The sequence below is a fragment of the Rattus norvegicus genome, chromosome 17 (assembly GCF_036323735.1).
Source record: "Rattus norvegicus strain BN/NHsdMcwi chromosome 17, GRCr8, whole genome shotgun sequence".
NCBI classification, from domain to species: Eukaryota; Metazoa; Chordata; class Mammalia; order Rodentia; family Muridae; genus Rattus; species Rattus norvegicus.
The window spans coordinates 14,387,335-14,408,754 of record NC_086035.1 but is presented as its reverse complement, the minus strand read 5'-3'; the positions used below and the strand labels follow the sequence as shown (position 1 = coordinate 14,408,754).

Here is a 21,420-nt window from a genome sequence, read left to right as displayed (position 1 = left end):
TCTCTAGTACCATACAGAACACCTTCCAACACTATGAGAGCTATCGAGTGAGGATGAAGCTTTCGGGTCAGTACCAGCTTGATTCTCCATGTTCTGTGACTCATGTATGTGACGCCATCTTTAAGACAAAGTCTTTATAAGTAGCAGTGACTGGCCTCACATTCAGAGACCCACCTGGTTTTGCCTCCCAAGCACTGGAATAAAGGTATGTACAATACACAACCAACAATAGGGTCTTACCACGGTGTTCTGGAGGGTAACCAAGAGCATTGGCAATGTCATGAACTACTTGGGGTTTGTGGGACCTCGCTTGCCATCAACTCCAAAAGAAATAACCAGTTCCTGGCATTGGGTGTTTTATTTGTGAGCCTCTGGTGTCCAGTAGGAGCATTGTTGGAGGGTGGGTTTTCAACAGAAGAGAGATAGAGTGTATTGTATAAAAGAGTAAAGGGGAATAATGGATATAAAGGAAGGGATAGATTATAGTGGGACAGCAGAGGGCAAGGTAGAGTAAGGAAGGGTAAATAACACTAAAGAGCTTTCGAAAACTCATATAGAAATGTACTGCTACAGAAGCTTCCTAATACACACACACACACACACACACACACACACACACACACACACAAACACACACACTCACATCTAAGCAGACAGATATACATTCACATTTGCACCCACACACAGACATATAACCACACACTCAGACAGATACACACACAACTCATATACAGATACACACACATTCACACACATACATACAAATACACAAATACATATACACACACATAAACAGATACACATTCACATGCACACACACATGCATACAGACACATACACTCACAACAGAAAGACACACACATTCGAGCACACACACAGACACACACACACCAATAGATGCACACACACTCACACTCACACACTCACTCACACACTCACACTCACACACACTTACACTCATACACACACTCACACTCACACACATTCACACACATGCTCACACACACACTCACACACACACTCACACATCTTGGGTGTTTTACATAGCTTGATCATGTTTAATACACTACATGATGGTTGGTCTTCACTGCCAGCTTGACTGGGTTTTAGAATTAAAAAGAAAAGACACATTCTAGACACATCTGTGAGGCTAAGTCCAAATAGGTTTCTGTGAGCAGGGAGGAACCACCCTGACAGTGACATCCTTCTATGGATTTAATGTTCAAAAACTTAAAAGACACACATGACATGAGCACAGCATTCACCTCTCTCTGCTTCCTGACTTCCCTGGGGCACCTCAGCCCCAAGTCCACTGAGGTTTCCCATCAGAAGAGCTCAGTGTTACAAAAAGAGTTTGTTCCAACCCAAACTGTGACCATGGGTTCCCTCCTGGCTTCTCTTAGGGTACGACTTGAGGAAACCTACCATGATATGTTCCTACCAATGAGATGTCTCTCTCCTAGGACTCTGGAATTGTCTTCTCTTTTCCTCTTCTTTCGGTTTTTTGACGCAGGGTCTCATGCTAACCTCAGACACATGATGTTTACGTCTTAACTGCTGGAGTTCTGGGTTTACACCATGTGCCATCATGCCTAGCCCGACTTCCTACTTCAGTTTGCTGCTTCCAGCATATCTGCTTGATATTTTTAAAAGACATCTCAAATCTAATTACTCATTGCCATCTTTTTTTTGTTCCAAAATCCCAGCTCTCAAAAAATACTACCACCATTCACATGTAAGTCCACCCCAACTTTGTTTGTTTGTTTTCTTGCCTTTTGGTTTTTAAGGTGGGATTTCACATAGCCCATGTTGGCTACAAACTCTGTATGTAGCTGAAGATGACTCTGAGGTCCTTGATCCTTCTCCTCCATGTTCCTGGTTCCAGGCATATCCCATCCCTGGCTCCCTGGGCCATTCTTCACATCTGTCCCTCTCAGTCAATATCGGATCTGTTCATAAGTGTTTTCATTTCTCTCTCTCTCTTTACATATAGCAGAGTGTCTTAGTCAGGATTCCTATTCCTGCACAAAACATCATGACAAAGAAGCAAGCTCGGGAGGAAAGGGTTTATTCAGATCACACGTCCACATTGCTGTTCATCACCAAAGGAACTCAAGCAGGTCAGGAGGCAGGAGCTGATGCAGAGGCCATGGAGGGATGTTGCTTACTGGCTTGCTTCCCCTGGCTTGCTCAGCTTGCTCTCTTATAGAATCCAGGACCACCAGCCCAGGGACAGCCCCACCCACAATGGGCTGGGCCCTCCCCCTTGATCACTCATTGAGAAAATGCCTTACAGCTGGGTCTCATGGAGGCATTTCCTCAAGAGAGGCTCCTTTCTCTGTGGTAACTCCAGCTTGTGTCAAGTACACACACACACACACACACACACACACACACACACACACACACACACAGCCAGTACACAGAACCTGGAATCTCTTCCTCTGCCTCTGTTGCCAGACCTGTCTGTCTGTCTATCTACTTACCTTTTAGCTACTATTCATGATCAATCACTTATTTACCTTATATTGCTAATAATCTGTTTAATCTAATCTTATCCTGTGCCTATCACATATCTACCTCTCTCTTATCTATCAAATATGTCTATATTGTCTATCAATCATTTATCTATCTTTCTACATACATGTTTCTTCATTTTTTAGACAGGGACTTTCTATGTAGTTCAAGATAGCCTATAACTTGCTTTGAATCCCCTCTGGCCTTGAACTTCTATCCTCCTACCTAAGCCTCCTGGGTGTTGGGATTACAGGTAGGAGACACCATTTCTGGCTAGCTTAAGAGACTGGCCTTAAGCTCCTGTGCACGAGTAATCCTCCTGCCTCAGAATTCTGAGTAACTGAGAATATGGCATGCACCACTCTGCCTGGCACTTTTGTCCCGCTCGATTTTTCTCGGCTAACTCCCTGAGGTTACCTAGTGTGCGTCCTATTAGATGAGACAGGATACAGACGACTTCCCGACCTGCAGCAGAAGATGGCCTCGACCTCCTTGTCCTCCTCCTTCACTGCCCTGTACAGTTTAGTATTTCTCTGCCAAGTGCTTCGCCAACAGTTGCTGTAGTGAGTCACTTCCCTTTCTGATCTCACCTCAGGCCAGGAAGTTAACAGGGAAGCCTGCAATATTAGAAGTTGGCAGCAGATGGCACTGTAGGAAAAGGATTAGCAAATTAGAGCCCAAACTGAAGTGTCTAGAGTGGATGCATCTGGTGATATGGGTGTCGAACGGCAAGCACCTCGTGCACATCCCCAGATGTTTCCCCTATGGATGCTTCAGCTCAGAGAGTCACTGTCTGTGGGACCCCTTCATCCTTTCTCCTGACGTCCACACAATCCTCAGAAACAGGAAGAAACTTCGTGATAGACATTTCATGCTGGTGACCAGGAAAACAAAGCCATTCTGTGGCTGGTGTTCCCATCATAGACTCGGGATACACACATCAATGTCACTCTGCAAAGTCTCTGTGGTTGTAAACAAGGGGGTCACAGACAATGCTATCACAACACAAATACCTTAGATACTGTCTTAACGGAAGTGTTCATACCATGATTCAGTTTCTAGAATGATAATGGTTGGTTCTCTTTGGGGTTAAATTGAAAGACTGTGTTTAGGATGAGACCCCTACTTTTTGCAAAGCCTCTGTTTTACAGTACCTGGAGAGAATGTTGTGTGCTCCTTCCAAGAGGAGAATGGGGGGGGGGGTGGCTGCTCAAACACTCTTGGTGGAGTTTTTCTTTACATTCTTGTTAAAGGGAGAGGACATTAAACAGACTAGAACAGAGGAACAAAGATGTGATGATTTGGATATCCTTGGCCTAAAGAGTGGCATGATTAGGAGGTGTGACCCTGTTGGAGTAGGTGTGTCACTGTGGGTGTGGGTTTTAAGACCCTCGTCCTAGTTGCCTGGATGCTAGGCTTCTCCAAGGTGCCTTTGGGACAGAGGTGGGACTCTAAGCTCCTCCAACCCTATGTCTGCCTGGATGCTGCCATGCTCCATGCTTGATGACAATGAACAGAACCTCTTCACCTGTAAGCAGCCCCAGCTAAATGTTGTCTAAGAGTCATTTTGCTCGTGGTGTCTGTTCACAGCAGTAAAACCCTAAGACAAAGGTGTTGAAAAGAGAATCAAAGTTTCTTTTCACTCACAGGACACAGTATCTAAAAGGTGGAAACAATCAATCAAACAACTAGGGATGTGGCCCAGTGGATGAAGAGCTTGACTAGCATGCACTGAGCCACAAGTACAGACCCTGGAGCTGCACACCGTGGAGCTGAAAAAGGAGATGAAACTCCTCGCATGCAGAATGAGATCATTCCTATAGCAATCTCTGTTCCTTGGGTATTCCGGTCTGTGACATTTCTGTCCTCAGTTCTGCGCATCTCACCATTGTTCTTGGGGAGATGCCGGACTGAGTCCCTCTTAGCCACTGGTTACATTTTCCTTCCGTCCTTCACCAGATATTCAAACCATGAGCCTGCCCAAAGGCTCCTGTGTTGAATCTGCTTCCTGGTCTCCAGATGGTGGTGCAATTGAGAAACACTTGGATGGTGGTGGTCTAACCACTCAATGCTCCATTGAAGATCCATTTTCCTGAAAAATGATACAATGTCATGCTTCTTTGAGGCTGACTAAAACTCTGTGTCTTTATGCATTTGTCTGTGGATGGACATCTATGCTAATTGCATGCATTGGCTGTTTAATACGAGGCAACAATAAACATGGGTACAGTCATATTGTTGTACTTTAACCTAGCTCTCCAGGGCTAGGTGATCCAGAACTGCCAAAGTTCCCCCTTTTCATTTTTGAGAAACTTTCATACTCGTTTCCATTTTGGTCCCACTAATTTACATTCTTAGCAACTTTGTATAAGATGCCTCCCTCCCTGGCACATGTCATAGATAGCATGCACTCTTTGATTTTTTTCATGGTAACCATTCTGACCAGTGAAATGGAATCTCAGTGCAGGATTTTACTTGTTTGGGGGTAGTTTGAGACAGGGTCTGACTATGTATGCCAAGATTGCTGCAAATCCACAGCAACCCTCCTGCCTTAGCCACCAGAATCCTGGGATTACAGGCATAAACCACTGTGCCCAGTTACAAGGCAGTGTTGATTTGCATTTCCAAAAGGTAGCATCCACAGTTTGCTTGGATAGAACTGGTTCTATTGGAGCCCATGAACTGTCAGATGTGAGAATCAAACATTTATACATAAACATTTCCCTTAATTCTTAGTTAATTAAAGTTGATAACTTAAGTTTCATCTTTTATGAATATTTTAATGAAACCTAAGAAAGCATAGGACAAATGACTGACGACATCATGTTCAAGCATGAGGTCCTCTACCTATCTATTTATCAGGCAGCAGAAACATAAGTGGGCAAATTAAATTAACTCATTGCCTACTTGATATAGGGAAGCTTCAAAATGTGGGTGACTTTTCTGTTTTCTCAAAACACACAGTTTCATGTTGTCTTAGTCAGAGTTTCCACTGCTCTGAACAGACACCGTGACCAAGACAACTCTTATAGAGAACAACATCTAACTGGGGCTGGCTTATAGGTTCAGAGGTTCAGTCCATTATCATCAAGGTGAGAGCATGGCAGTATCCAGGCAGGCATGGCACAGGCATGGATCAAGTTCTACATCTTGATCCAAAAGCAGTTAAGAGAGACTAACTCCTCTAGGCATCTAGGAGAAGGGTCTAAAAGCCCACACCCACAAAAACACAACCTCCTCCAAAAAGGCCACACCTACTCTAACAAGGCTGCACCTCCTAGTTGTTAATAGTGCCACCCCCTGAGCCGTGCATATTCAAACCACTACACACATGTATTAAAGAAACCCACACAGTACTAGGTAACAGAAGTGAGAAGGTCACAAGTTCTAGGTCACCCTAACCTACACAGTGAGTTCCGGGACTGTCTAGGCTATATATCAAGACCTGGTCTAACTCTACCTCAAATGTACATTGGTGCAGGTTTTATTTATTTTCAACTTTTATTGTATTTGTAAATTGTGTGTGTGTGTGTGTGTGTGTGTGTGTGTGTGTGTGTGTGTGTGTGTGTGTGTGTAGCCACCCACATATGAAAGTCAGAGGACATAGGAGTGAGGTTTTTTTCCTTCCACCATCTATGTCATGAGGATTGAACTTAGGTCACTAGGCTTGACAGCAAGGATCTTTATCCACAGAGCCATCTCACTGGCCCTGGGGACCATTTCTGTCTACCATGGAAAGGAGAGCTTCCAGGGTCTGATGGATCCTTTTGATGCTCAACTCAGAAACTCTGGAAAAGCTGGTCTGTCACAAAATTGTATTTTGAAATTGTAAAACAAGAAGAATCCTCTTTTCTCCCTGGAAATAATCAGAAGATGAGAATAAAGAACAATGTTATACTAACACAGAAGTTAACGTGCTGCTTTGCATCTTTTGAGGAGACCAAGTGAAGCTTGTAAAGAGTGCAGGACTGTTCCAGGGCTGGAGGTGGGACAACATAGGAAGAAAAAAGAATCCATCAGAACACCCCAACACACACACACACACACACACACACACACACACACACACACACACACACACAAAACAGGAATCCATTAAAACACCAGTCAAATCACTCAGGAATTTCTGGGTTTCTCCACCAAAAACTGAGTTATTTGGAATCCAAACTTTGATTTATTTTTTTAAGATTTATTTATTTTATTTATGAGTACACTGTCACTGTCTTCAGACATACCAGAAGAGGGCATCAGATCCCATTACAGATGGTTGTGACTGCAACGGTAGTCACTGAAATACAGGTGTGGTGAGAGCACAGTTTTTGCATACAAATCTCTGTGCATGGAATGGTGCACACAGAGAGAGAGAGAGAGAGAGAGAGAGAGAGACAGAGACAGAGAGACAGAGAGAGAGACAGAGAGACAAAGACAGAGAGAGACAGAGACACACAGAGAGAGACAGAGATGAGACAGAGACACGGAGACAGAGACACAGAGACACACAGAAAGAGACAGAGACACACAGAAAGAGACAGAGACACACAGAGAGAGACAGAGACACAGAGAGAGACAGAGAATACAACATGAAACGAAAGGTGCATTACTACTTGTGTAGATTTTAAACTTAACTTTTAATTGAAGTTACCCTGTATAAATTTTAAACCATGCAAACAATACTTTTTAAGCAATGGAAACATGCCAAATTCAGAGTGTATCTGGTTCTGGGGACTGAAGGAGGGAACAAGGCTAGAAAATGAAAGGCAGAGGTTTAACCTTATCTCCAGTGACCTCAGTTTCCCTTAGACACCTGTCTGCATTATATTGAGTGAAGCAGCAGTGTTTATGATATTTCTCTGTCTCTGTTCCTATAACCTTAAATGCCTTTGGATTGCAAATGCTTACACCGACTGAGAAATATCACAGGAGATCATAAGAACCTAGTAAGTGTTTATTAGGTGTATCTTTCTCCTGGAGTGAAAGGGTGAATACATAGGAAACCGAGCCACTTTAACTACAGCCTTCAAGAGCTGAGGAAACCGTTGAAATGTTGCTCTCAAGAGGCTGGAGCTGGCCAGATAGCAACCAGGAGCTAGAGGTGTGCAAGGGTGCAAGGAATCCCTTCCTCCTGCCTTTATCCTTTTATATTATATATATAATTATATATATTTAATTTTGTGTGTGTGTGCCCTTATATATATGCTCACACAGCACAGCACATGCAGGAGCCCTCGGAGGTCAGAGGAGTCACCAAGTCCTCTGAAACAGGAAGTACAAACAATCATGAGTCGCCGTGTGGGTGCTGGGAACTGAAACCAGATCTTCTGCAAGAGCAGGAAGTTCTCTTAACTGCTGAACCATCGCTGTGGACAAGGTTCCATTCAGACTCACATTCATGAAGCCTCTGAGCTTGTTGGAAAGTAGTAATCTGAGGCAGAACATGGAGATGTCGGAAGGAGAGCAGATTTGATTCAAGTCTTTAAACAGTCAGGCTTGTGAGAAAAAGCTGCGGTAGAAAAATCAGGTTTCCCTTTCGTCCTTTTGGTGATAGGAATGCATTTTATTTCAAGCGCCAGTAAGCACTCTTCGTATTTCCGATGAGTTAACCTCTCTATCATTTCCATAATGTCTTTCAGGTACAAGACTGCCACGTCTAATTTTAGTGCACGTTGGAACTTCCCTGGCAAAATATCATGCATTAATTTTATTTATAAATAGGAATTAATGTTTAAATATAATTATAATCTGGAAGGATAAGTCGGAGCAAGAAGAATCAAATATAACTCCGTTGTCACCTTTGCATATGTACTGTGGCTTCCGGTTTACTGTTTGGATGGGATTCCTGCGTATGGGAACCGGTGGCTCTGTTTCTTGTGCCTTTCCTTAGGTTCTTTTCCTTCTGTCTGTTTGCTTTGTCTTATTCTGGTGTATTGGTTTTTGTTCTGTTTTACAATTTACTTTATTTAATCCCTTAGAAGCCTGTTTATTTTCTAATGAGAGACAAGAAGGGAATGGATCCAGACAGAAGGTGAGGTGAGGAGGAACTGGGAGGAGTAGACAGAGGGGAGACTGTAATCAGGATACATTAGATGAAGAAAAAAAACCTATTTCCAAAGAAAGAAAAAATGGAATATTTTTTCCAGTGTATGGGGTATGCATTCAGAGTTAGGGATAAGAGGAGGATCATGGGGTGGAGACGCAGAAAGTTAAAAATGCTCCAGCCCTGAGCAGGTACAACTGACTTCCTCTCCACAGACAACCGACTTCCTCTCCACAAACCCCTGACTTCCTCTCCACAGACCACTGACTTCCTCTCCACAGACAACTGACTTCCTCTCCACAAACCCCTGACTTCCTCTCCACAGACCACTGACTTCCTCTCCACAAACCCCTGACTTCCTCTCCACAGACCACTGACTTCCTCTCCATAGACAACTGACTTCCTCTCCACAAACCCCTGACTTCCTCTCCACAGACCACTGACTTCCTCTCCACAGACCACTAACTTCCTCTCCACAGACCACTGACTTCCTCTCCACAGACAACTGACTTCCTCTCCACAGACCACTAACTTCCTCTCCACAGACCACTGACTTCCTCTCCACAGACAACCGACTTCCTCTCCACAGCCTGGTTTGTGGGTCTTTAGGGAAACACTTTACCTGTGCAGGCAATTTCAGTGGTTTGTTGAGACAAGGTCTCATATAGGCTTGGCTATCCTAGAACTTGTCACAGAGATCCATCTGCCTCTGCCCAAGGGCTGGGATTAAAGGTGTGTGCAACCCACCAAGCCTGGCTGCTTAAATGAGTTGGAAGGTCTTGACTCTTGCAGGAAGCAAGCACAATGCAGATCTGAGGGCAAGGCCTCTCCTTCCCTTCCTGTGCCCCTTGATTGTCCATCATCTGTCCTGCCTCAGGAGGCTGAGTCAGCATAAAAATGCTAATATATGCAGGATCTAAATAGCTGTTCTTGTTTCTCTTTAGATTTGTGTGTGTGTGTGTGTGTGTGTGTGTGTGTGTGTGTGTGTGTGCGCGCGCGCGTGTGTGCGTGCAGTGGCATTAGCATGGTGGTCTGAGGACAAGTGGAAGCGGCTCACCCCTCCGTCCTGGGTGTCCCTAGAATAAACTCAGTGCCTCAGTCTTAGCAGCAAGTGTCTTTTCCCACTGAGGCATCTCCTCCGTCCTGCTTTGTAGCTCAGGCCTTCCTCGGGCCCTCTGTGTAGCAAGGGAAAGTTTTGAATTTCCGAGCCTCCTTCGTCTTCCTCTCAAGAGGGTCAATTACCTCCCAAGAGCTTAGACTCCATGCCTGGCTCAGGGTGTGTAAAACTGAATCCCTCTGTGAGTAGCTTGTAGCTAGGAGAGAATTATAAAAAATGTACAAGGGTTTTGAGAGTAATTCTGTGACTGCTGTGCACACCCAGAAGACGGTTGTTCCAGAAATGCAGGGAACACAGCTCTTCCACGGCGTCCTCACCAGCAAGTGCTCAGCGGCCGGAGAATCTATTTTCGTGCTGCTGTGTCTCAGGGAAAAACCAGGACTGTTTCCAGCGGCAGCAGTTGAGGCTCTAACCCTGGTCTGCCACTCGCTCACTCACCAAAGATGAGCTTCCTCATCCTCCCCCACCACACAGTGTCCCTCCGCTCAGGGACGACGCTGGCAGATGTGACACCTGTCCTTCTAACTTCCAGTTAATTTATTTCCAGACAGGTGGCTACATGTTTTCTCTACATAACGGGGAGAAGGGGGATCACCGTGTGTCTTGCGTTATCCACAGGAGTCAGAGGTGCTTTCCTTTCAGGCTGTGACTCATTTGAAAACACGAAGAGAACCTTGACCTTCACGAATTTGCTGTGATTTTAAAAGCACGATCACCTCCCGCCCGCTTTGAAGATGAATTGAACGCCAGACTTGATCAGTAGGACTTTTCGTCCCAGAGGAAAACACCCTGGAAGCCTGAGGGTAACACAGTTACAATGGCTCTGCTGAAAGAAAAGTTATTTCAATCACAAGTGGCTGACTGTTGTCTTCATAAATCCCAGTTTCTCCGTGTGTAAAACAAGTGCTTCAACAGCCGTCTTTGTTTCCTTCGGCCTTGCCTGCGTGTCTATAATTTGTTTACTAGTTTTCTTTTTAAAATATTTTAAAACAGCATAATTTTTATTGTTTTATTTTTAAGTGTGTGTGTGTGTGTGTGTGTGTGTGTGTGTGCGCGTGCACATGAACGAAGACACCAGTGGATGCCAGAGGCATCAGATCTCTCTGGAGCTGGGAACAATGGGCAGTTATCCCCGTGTAAGTGTTGGGAACCAAACCCATGTCTTTTGCAAGAGCAGTGGGTGCTCTTAACTACTGGGCCGGCTCCCAGTGCCGCGCCTCTTTATTTTTTACTGAGAATCGAACCCAGGGCTCGTGTGTGTTGGGCAAGCACTCTACCACTGAGCTACAGCCACAGCCTAATATTTTTGAGTTAGCGTCCTTGGAATGTGTTAGGGACCTTTTAAGAAGAAAGAAAAGACAACATAACTCAACTCGTATCGGGGTACTCAAAACTGCATAGCGTTATTGCGTCCTGCAGCCTCTGTATTATGGCGACCCCATCACGGGGAGATACTGACAGAGATGTATTCAAGATCTGAATGGGAAAAACCTCTGAAGGAAATCACAGGAAAGACAGTCCACGTTCATGGATGAGACTTAACCTGGTTAAGACACCCCACCCCCTCTCTGTCCTCTCTACCCTGGGAGCAGCTCTTCTGCCTTTGCCCCTCACCCCTTGCCTGCTCCAAGTCTCTACCCGCTCCCCTATAAGGAGCGCCTCTCAGCTGCTGAGTTGTCCGCTCTCCTCAGTGGAGTTGAAGCGACCACAGATGCCCACAGATGAGGGCCTCAGCAGCTTGGCGGTCTGGCGGCCTCTGACCTCGCTTATCCCTAGCCCACAGCTTCCAAACCAGCGCCATTTCAAGGGACATCGACACAAGCCGCCAAGTTCATTGGACCTGGGGCTGCTATAGTTGGGGTGGCTGGCTCTGGGGCAGGAATTGGGACTGTTTTGGGGAGTCTCATCATTGGCTATGCCAGGAACTCTTCTCTGAAGCAGCAACTCTTCTCCTCTCTTCGCCCTCTCTGAGGCCATGGGTCTCGACCTCTTTGAGGCCATGGGGCTCTTTTGCCTATGGTGGCCTTCCTCATCCTCTTCACCATGTGAAGCAGCTGTCTCCAGCTCCACCTCCCGTGGTTCTTCCGTGTCTCGTCTGCCTTGTGTGTTCCTTTTCCTGTGCCTCCCCAAGAAGTCTGGGGAAAGTGCTTGGCTCAGGGTTTGACAAAGAGAAGACAAATAAATACTGTATTAATAAGAAAAAAAAAAAAACATGGTTAAGACATTCCTCCCAACTTGATCTGGAAGATCCAGTGTGATTCCAGAAGTCGACTTCTTCATGAAAAGATTTTATATGGAAAAACCAAATAAGACCAGAGTGGCCGACACGAAATTGACTAGGGACAAAGCCGGAGTGCTGACTCAGCTTCAAGCCTTCCAGTGAAGCTCCGGTAACGAAGACAGCACGGAATGGATGACTGAATGAAGGTACAGAGAGAGCGCCTGTCCACGTACACACGGCCAGCTGCAGCAAAGTCGACACAGTAAAGAAAGGGGCAGCACGCCAGACAGGACTGGACACGGTCACTGGGCAGTTTGTGCCACACTGAGGTACAGTTAATATTAAAATGAATCGCAGACTTAAAAATTAAAGCACAAAACTAAAAGAAATGTCTAAAAGATAACACAGGAAAAAAATCTAAACGATCTTATACTTGGTAATAACTTTTAAGATACGATTCGTAAAAACTGGTAAATGGGTGTCATTAAAGACTTCTGGGGCCAAGGAGCCGGCTCCTCTGGTAAAGCCTTGTGTGTGTGAGGACTCGAGTTTGGATCCTCCAGGACCCGTGTCTGTAATCTCGGAAATGATGAAATGGGGAACGGAAACAAGAAGGTCCCTGGAAGCTGGGGGCCAGTTAGTCTTGTTTATGTAGCAAAGTTGCAGACCCTGCATCAAATGGAAGGTGGGAAACCCCTTAGGACTGACACCCTAGGTCCCTCTGGCCTTCGCATGTGCGCCACGCACACGTAAGCACACGCATCTCTTAAAAATAAAGACTTCTTATCTGAGAAAGAAACTATTAAAGAATGAAAGATGAGTCAGAGATTTGGGGGGAGGGCAGGGGGATTGCAAAGCACCATCTCATAGTCTTTGGATCTGAACTACACAAGAACTCGGCAAATGTCTCCGTATTAAAACAAACCGTGATTATAGTAGCAAGCCATCTGACCATATACCTCACCAGAGAAGACGCAGAGTCGGGAAAACAAACAGATGAGCAAAAACCACACAGTATGAGAAATGCATGAAGCAGCTACGAGACGGCAGTTAAGCCCTGGTAAAATAGCCCAGGTCCCAAACACCGATGACACCAAACCCTGGCAAAGATAGCCACTGACTCATTCAGTGCTAGCGCGAATGTGAGCAGGTGTGGCGACCTGAGGAGACCATCAGGAGTTCCTCAGAAAATTAAATCCTTGACCCAGCTACTCCTTGGTGATGAAACAAAGGAATCGAAAGGCTCCAGAAAAATCCACACACAGCAGCTTCCTTCCTTGTCCACACAGAAAAACAACCAAGATGTCCATTACTAGATGAAGGAGAGTAAAAATGAAAAGTCCGGTGTGTCAGCCCAGTTACTCAGCGGTGAAGGGAAATGAGCTAACCAGCCACAAAAAGACACAAGCTAAGCCCTGTGGTGGCCCCGGCCTTAGAGGCAGAGGGAGCTGCGTGAGTTAGAGGCCAACAGGGTCTAGAGAGTAAATTCCAGGACAGCCAGGGTTATATAGAGTCTGTCTCAAAACAAAACGAATCTGCAAAAGCAACAAAGTATTCAGGTAAGGGGTTGGGGGAGGAAAACCAGTCAGAAAAGGTTAAGTACCTCTGAGTTCCGCTGCATGACGTTTTGGAAAAGGCAAAACCACAGAGACTATTTTAAAAAAGTCAGTGTTTTACAAGGATTTGAGGGTCGCCAAAGAAGGATGAACGCTGTAGGCCAAGAGATAGTTAAGGCAGTGACACTCTCCTGTGGTGGTGTCGTGATAAGACTGTGGCTTTATGTGTGCACCAAAACATCAGAGAACACAAGGGTGAACCTGAGATAGGCTGTGGGCTTCAGTTATGAAGACAGGTGCCGCATGGGCTGTACCCCAATAAGCTAATTGTCTGTAGAAAACAGTGTTCGGTCACAAGCACCACTGCACCGGACCTGCTCTCTGGGTTGATGACTGTCCCCTGGCAGTGATCAATGATGGACATCTGTCCCACTCACCATCTGCAAAGGCCACCAGTTAAAGTGAAGGCTTGTTGTCCGTTTCCCATCAGCTGGCTATACCGAGCTTACAGAAACAGAACGGCTTTTCCCGATCAGTGGTTGGCAAATGCGTTCTTCAGGTCCGTGGCTTCTCTTTTGTCCTTTAGCAGGTTGTTTTGCAAACAAAACACATTAACTTCCAATGAAGCAACGCTTTGAGGCCTAGGTCTAAGAATTCTTAAGCCTAAACTCAAATGCTTTCTCCCATGTTTCCATTCTCACTTACATTTGGGGCCTATTATGGTTATATAATGTGTGAAATGTAGATTTTTCCTCCCTCTCTCTGTCCATCTACCTCCCTTTTTCCTTCCTTCTCCCTTCATCCCTTATATTTATTTATATTTTAAGACGGAGTCTCAGAGCTGGAGTCAGTGGTTAAAAGTACTGACTGCTCTTCCAGAGGTCCTGAGTTCAAATCCCAGCAACCACATGGTGGCTCACAACCATCTGTAATGAGATCTGATGCCCTCTTCTGGTGTGTGTGAAGATAGCTACGGTGTACTTATCTAATGAGAGAGAGAGAGAGAGAGAGAGAGAGAGAGAGAGAGAGAGAAGGAAGGAAGAAGAAAGGAAGAGTGTCATATAACCCAGACTGACTTTGAACTTCTGCTACTCTTGCCACTACTGCCTAAGGGATGGGATTGCAGGCATGTGCCGCCATAGTCAGTCTATGAATGCCGGGCTTGAACTGGGGGATTCATGCATGCTAGGCAAGCATGTTACCAACTGAGCTTTATCTCCAGGCCCCAAGAATATTTTCTTATGGTGTGCACACGAAGTGTGTGTGTGTGTGTGTGTGTGTGTGTGTGTGTGTGTGTGTGTGTGTGTTCATGTGTTCATATAGCCCAAACTGGCCTGGAACTTGTGATCCTTCAGCTTCAGTCCCCACAGAACTGAAATTATAGACATGTTCCGCCCCCTCTGCCTAGTTAGCTTAATAGTAACATACCGTGCCGTGGCTTTCTTTAGACCTGTACTATTTATGACCACTTAGCGGATCTAAACTGTCGATGTAGAGATTTTTGTCAGGTTCATGGTTTTCAGCCATCTCTTTGCACACGTCTCCAGCCAGGTTCTCCTTTCTGTTTGTTACTCCTAAGAAGTGAGTATAGGATCTTTTGTTGTGTTCTCATTGGTCCTTGATGCACTTTTTCCTTTTTTAGTTTTTTTTTTCTCCTCTGCTTTTCAGTTTGCACATTTTCTACTGCTTTCTCTGATTTCCCCTGGTGTATACATTCTTCTATTGAGCCCATCCAGAGAGAGTCTTTTATTTGGAAGTTAATCCTCAACTCTATAATTTCTCTAGGCTACTTAGTATATGTGCTGTTTTCTTGATAGACTCCCTGTTTCTTTGTTTGTAAATCATAATGGGTTTACTTAAAAAAAGATTTTTTTTAAAAAGATTTACTGATTTATTTTAGTACACTGTTGCTGTCTTCAGCTACACCAGAAGAGGGCATTAGATCCCGTTACAGATGGTTATGATCCACCACGTGGTTGCTGGGATTTGAACTCGGGACCTCTGGAAGAGCAGTCAGTGCTCTTAACCACTGAGCCATCTCTCCAGCCCAAGATTCTATTTTTAAATCATGTAGGTGTATTTGTGTGTGTGTGTGTGTGTGTGTGTGTGTGTGTGTACAAGAATGCAGATGCATAAGGAGGCCAAAAGAGGGCGTCATATCCACTGGAGTTGGAGTTTCCTGTGCTTGTGAGCTACTCTGCATAAGTGCTGAGAAATACAGGTCCTCTGCAGAAGCAACAAGTGCTCTTAACTGCCATATTTACCATGTATTGTCACTTTCATGATGGCTTCTTTAAGATCCCTGCCAGGCAATTCCAGTATCTGATTCTTTCTGGTATCAGAAGCTGATTTCTTTTTCCCAGTTGTAATTGTCGTAAGTTCTGTTATGACAGCTGAGTTTGTATTCAGTCCTGGATATATGGATGCTATCAGGAGACCCTTAAGTCCTCTCTGCTGGCGGACAGTATCTCTGATCATGTTTACTGAGCAGCTTATCTGGGATAACTGTCACAGGCTGGGGGTCCAATGGCAGCGATAGTCTCAAGTCTTTGCAATCGAAGCTCAGAAGGTGTTGTAAAAGCCTCCTCTTGGTACAAGCTGGAGGCCACTGTGGGAAAACAGATTCCAGACATGAAATGTCAGTGTCAGGAAAGTGCTGGTCTGACAGTCCACAGGACATGGCTTTCTTCACAGACCAGATGACCTGGTTTCAATCCCCAGAACCCACATTTAAAAAAAGCCAGATGTGGAGTTCATCTGTCGTCCCAGCACTCCTAGGTTGAGATGGGAAAGCAGAGACGAGAGATCAGCTATAACTCAAACGTCAGCTAGCATGAAATATGCAATACAGAAAAAACAAGGGAGACACTCCCTCAACAAGATAGGAGGAGCCATCTTCTAAATGGTGTCCTTTGACCTCTGTATATGCACCACAGTGCATGGTAGCCACACTCACACATACATCAGGCACACAAATATGTTGTTATTGTTGTTGTTGTTGTTGTTGTTGTTGATGATGATGATGATGATGATGATATTTAATAAACTTAAAAATATTCCGAGAAGGGGACAAAAGTTTTGGACAGTCAAGGCCATCAGAGCTCCAAGAGCAGAGGCCAACACCAGTTCATGTGTAATGAATGAGACCCAAGGACAACAATGAATGTGGAAGGCAAAGAATTATGTTAAGGAACCGGGAGAGCCTCCGGAGACCAAGAAGCCATGCAGAGGTGTCTGACTGTCCCTAGAGCTCTGGCCCAGCCAAAGATCCTGGTTAGTTGACTCTATTGGCCTTCCTGTTGAGTTTCTGTCCCCTTTGAGAACCATTCTCCTTCCTCCTACTCTTCCTTAAGAACCTCCAAGCTCCATTCACCGTTTGGCTGTGGATGTCTGCATCTGTCTGAGTCAGCTGCTGGGCGGAGCCTCTCAGAGGACCACATGCTCCTGTCTGCAAGCGTAACAGAGTATCATTAGCAGTGTTAGGAACTGGCGCTTGCCCATGGGATGGGCCTTTTCTTTTTCAAGAAAAGGTTGCAACTGTCTAGCTCTTGCTTGGCGTTTAAGGATGGGCTTTGCAGGAAGGAGGGAAGCACAGAGAGAGCAGCCGAGGCTGTCAGTCAGCATGCTGCCAGCTGCAGGCATCTGTGGTTTTCTAGTAAATGGGATGTCATTAGCTACAGTCCCAAGTGGTTGTCACCAAGCAACAAACTGAGAGCTCAGCAGGAGAAACCTTCAGGGTCAGGGGCTCACTTGACTACCTGGTGGGGTCCAGCTAATTCCTGACCTCACCAGAACAATGGCCCTTCCCCCACACACACACTCTCTCCCTCCTCCCCTTACCCTCACCTCCCCATCCCCACCCTTACCTCCCCCTCTTACACTAACCTTGCCATCCAATGGGAGCAGGACGCTGCTTGGTCCCCACTGCTGCCTGTTCCTTTTGGAGGAGGTTGGGGACACTACCAGGCCAAGCAGGGGGAAGTTCTTCTTGACTCTACTTCTCAGCTGTTTCTTTCTCTGGGGTGCATACTGGGGTCCCTGCGGGTAAGAGGTACGACCAGAAAAATTTAAACACGAAAACTCAACTTGTGTCCCAGAAAATAAAATTCTTTTTTCCTCACTTATTAGATTTATCTTACTTTGTGTTTTGTGTGTATGACTGTTTGTTCAAATGCATGTCTATGTACCGCGTGAGGACCTGGTACCTGGGGAGGTCAGAAGAAGGCATTGGATTCCTTGGAACCAGAGTTATTGACCGTCGAGAGCCACCGTGTGGTTACTGGTGATCAAACTAAGGTTCTCCACAGGAACAACAAATGCTCATAACTAATTATCCTTGTCCCCAGCCACCTCCTTTCTTCCTGCCCCCCCTGGGGAAATTAGTTTTTATATTTTCCCCCATTTCAGGTTATGATGTCACATCCAGTTATGAGTTTTTCTGTCCCCTTGTCCCCTGTCCTCCATGTAGACACAAAGAGTACTCCTACCATGCCACGATCCACTTCTCATTCTAGGCTGCAACTCTCAGTAACAAGTTTACAAGGCCTCGTGGCCCCATGTTCAATGCCAGCCCCTGTGACCAGGCACACACCTGCATAGCCCCCTGTTCTCTGGACTCAGCAACTTCCAACATTATCTTCTTATGGGGTACACTAGGATTTTCTGGGACTTTCTCTTTACTTGTGGACTCCATCCTGTACCCTACCATGGACCCAGAATCTACCCTTGCTGCTGGGTCCAGCATGGTCTTGGTGGGGACAGAATGATGTGGTTCCTGCCCCTGGCCCAGGGCCTGGGAACATGGGCCCCCATGAGTGTCAGTGGCTGATGCGGGCATAAGGATTGTTTGTATAATAATGTACACATTTCCACAGTTTTTCTTTTTCCATGTCCTCCCTGCTAACATTAATGGCTCCACAATCATCAGAGAACAGGAGTCCAGGAGGCAAAGGTGTAACTAATGTCTCAGCAAAATGGTAAACACTGGGACCTTCAGGAGAACCCCTGAGGCTGTGGAAAAGAACTCTGAAAATGTGAGTTTGAATAGATATAATTTCTCAACTATGCCAAAAATAAGGATGCGATATTAATTATACGAGGGGCTTCTCATATAAAGAATCTAAAGGAACAGAGGCAGCTACACTTGGAGGCAACTTATCAGAAAGATTTTAAGGAAGGAAATAAAAAGATTTAGAGAATGGTGATTGCAGGAGACCCCACTCTTATTCTTATAAAGGCAGACAAACTTCCCAGTTGAGGATCAGCCTGGGACACAGCAAGGTTAGGCCCCAGTACAGTAGAAATGGTAATTTCAGGTCGGTGAGAGGAACTTAGCAAGTTCACCATCTGTGCTTAACAGAGGCAGGCAGGTCTTTGAATTCTTGTACAATGTTAAAAGAATATGTATCAGGGACAAGACAAGGCTGTTCACTCTCTCCCTATCTATTCCATATAGTACTGGAATTCTACCCAGAGCAATAATACAACTAAAGGAGATACAGACTGGAAAGGAAAAAGTCGAAGTATCCTTATTCACTGATGGTATGATAGTACACATAAGTGAGCCCAAAAATTCCACCAGAGAACTCCTGCAGGTGACAAACACCTTCAGCTGGCTACAAAATTAACTCAAGGACATCAGTAGCACTCCTGTGTACAACTGATAAAGAAACCGAGAAAAATGTTAGGGAAACAACACCCTTTACAATAGTCACGAATAATATAAAATGTCTTGGTGTAACTCTAACCAACCGAGTGAAAGATCTGTTTGACAAGAACTTCAAGTCTCCAAAGAAAGAAATTGAAGAAGACCTCAGAAGATGGAGAGGTCTCCCATGCTCATAGATCGATCGGACTAACATAGTGAAAATGGCCATCTTACCAAAAGCAATCTACAGATTCAATGCAATCCACACCAAAATCCGACACAATGTTTTATAGACCTAGAAAGACCAATTCTCAACTTCATATGGAAAAACAAAAAAACCCAAGACAGCAAAACAATTCTGAACAATGAAAAAGAAAAAAACCTTCGGGAGGAATCACCATCCCTGACCTCAGGCTGTACTACAGAGCAATGGTGATTAAAAAAAACTGCATGGTATAGGTACAGAAATGATCAGTAGAATCAAATTGAAGACCCATGAATAAACTCACACACCTATGGACGCTTGATTTTTTTGTTAAAGAAGCCAAAACTGTACAATGAAAAAATGAAAGCATCTTCAATAAACAGTGCTGGAGTAACTGGATAGCTACATGTAGAAGAATGAAAATAGATCCATATTTATCACTCTGCACAAAACTCAAGTCCAAGTAGATGAAGGACCTCAACGTAAAACCAGATGCACTAAATCTCATAAAAACAACAGTGGGAAATGCCCTTGAGTGCAGTGGGACAGGAGACAAGTTCCTGAATAGAACACCAGTGGCTTAGACTCTTAAGATCAACAACTGATGAATAGAACCTCATGAAACTACAAAGCTTTTGTAAGGCACTTTCAATAGGACAAATCTGCAGCACACAAATTAGGAAAAGACCCTCACCCTAAATCTGACAGAGGGCTAATATTCAAAGTTTATGAAGAACTCAAAAAGTTAGACACCAACAACCCTAATAACCCAATCAACGAATGGGGTACAGAACTAAACAGAGAATCCTCGGCAGAGGAATTTCCAATGGCCGAGAAGCTCTTGAAGAAATGTTCAAAGAACTTAGTGATCAGGGAAATGCTAATTAAAACAACCCCGAGGTCCTATCTTACACCCATCAGAATGGCCTGGATCAAAAACTCAAGAGACAGCCCTTGCTGGTAAGGACGTGTAGCATAGGGAGCACTCCTCCTCTGCTGGTGGGCGTGCAAGCGTGTGTAACCACTTTGGAAATCAAATTGATATTTTCTCAGAAAACTGGGAGAAGTTCTACCTCAAGACTTGGATATTGCACTTCTGGGCATATACCCAAAAGATGTACCAACATCTCACAAAGACACCCGCTCAACCATGTTCATAGCAGCTTTATTCGTAATAGTCAGGAACTGGAAAATTTTCAGATGTTTCTCACCTGAAGAATAGATTAAAAAATTGTGGTACATCTACACAATGGAATACTGTTCAGCTATTAAAAACCAAGACATCATGAATTTTGCTGGCAAATGGATGAAACTTGAGACTATCTTCCTGAGTGAGGTAACCCAGTCTACAAAGGACATGCATGGCAAGGACTCATAAGTAGATATTAGCCATAAAATACAGGTATCATGTTACACTCCACAGACCAAAAGAAGCTAAACAAGAAGGAAGACCCAAGCAAGGAAGCTCGAATCTCACTTAGAAGGGGGAATGAAACAGTCATAGGAGGCAGATGGAGAGGGAACTGGGAAGGTGGGGGTAAAAGGAGGAGAATGGGGAATTCAGGATCCAGTGTGGAGAAGGCCAGGAGAGATGGCTAGATGGCCATGAAAATGAATGAAAATCTGCAACTGATGGGGGGAGTGGGGCGACAGGGCGGGGGCATCTCCAGGCTGAGGCATGGCCTAGGATAAAGGAGATGCCCAAGAGTCAATGGGGACGACCTTACTTGTTACTCACTGCACTGGGGATATGGACCGTGAAGAGGTTACCTTCTGTATTCAGACAGAAACCACGGTGAAGTAGTAGAAACACTAACCCACCCACAAAACTTTCAACCCAAAATTTATCTTGTCTACAAGAAAGGCAGGAACAAAGAGACTGAGGGAATGGCCAACCAGTAACTGGCCCAGCCTGAGACCCATCCCATAGGAGAGCGCCAGTTCCTAACACTGCTAATGATACTCTGTTACGCTTGCAGACAGGAGCATGTGGTCCTCTGAGAGGCTCGGCCCAGCAGCTGACTCAGACAGATGCAGACATCCACAGCCAAACGGTGAATAGAGCTTGGAGGTTCTTAAGGAAGAGTGGGAGGAAGGAGAATGGGTCCCAAAGGGGACAGAAA

General features: G+C 45.0%; 1 pseudogene; it reads left to right on the top strand.

Moving 5' to 3' along the window:
- Positions 1–11,199: 11,199 nt before the first annotated feature.
- Positions 11,200–11,879, top strand: Atp5mc2-ps5 (ATP synthase membrane subunit c locus 2, pseudogene 5; annotated as a pseudogene).
- The last annotated feature ends 9,541 nt before the right edge of the window (positions 11,880–21,420 follow it).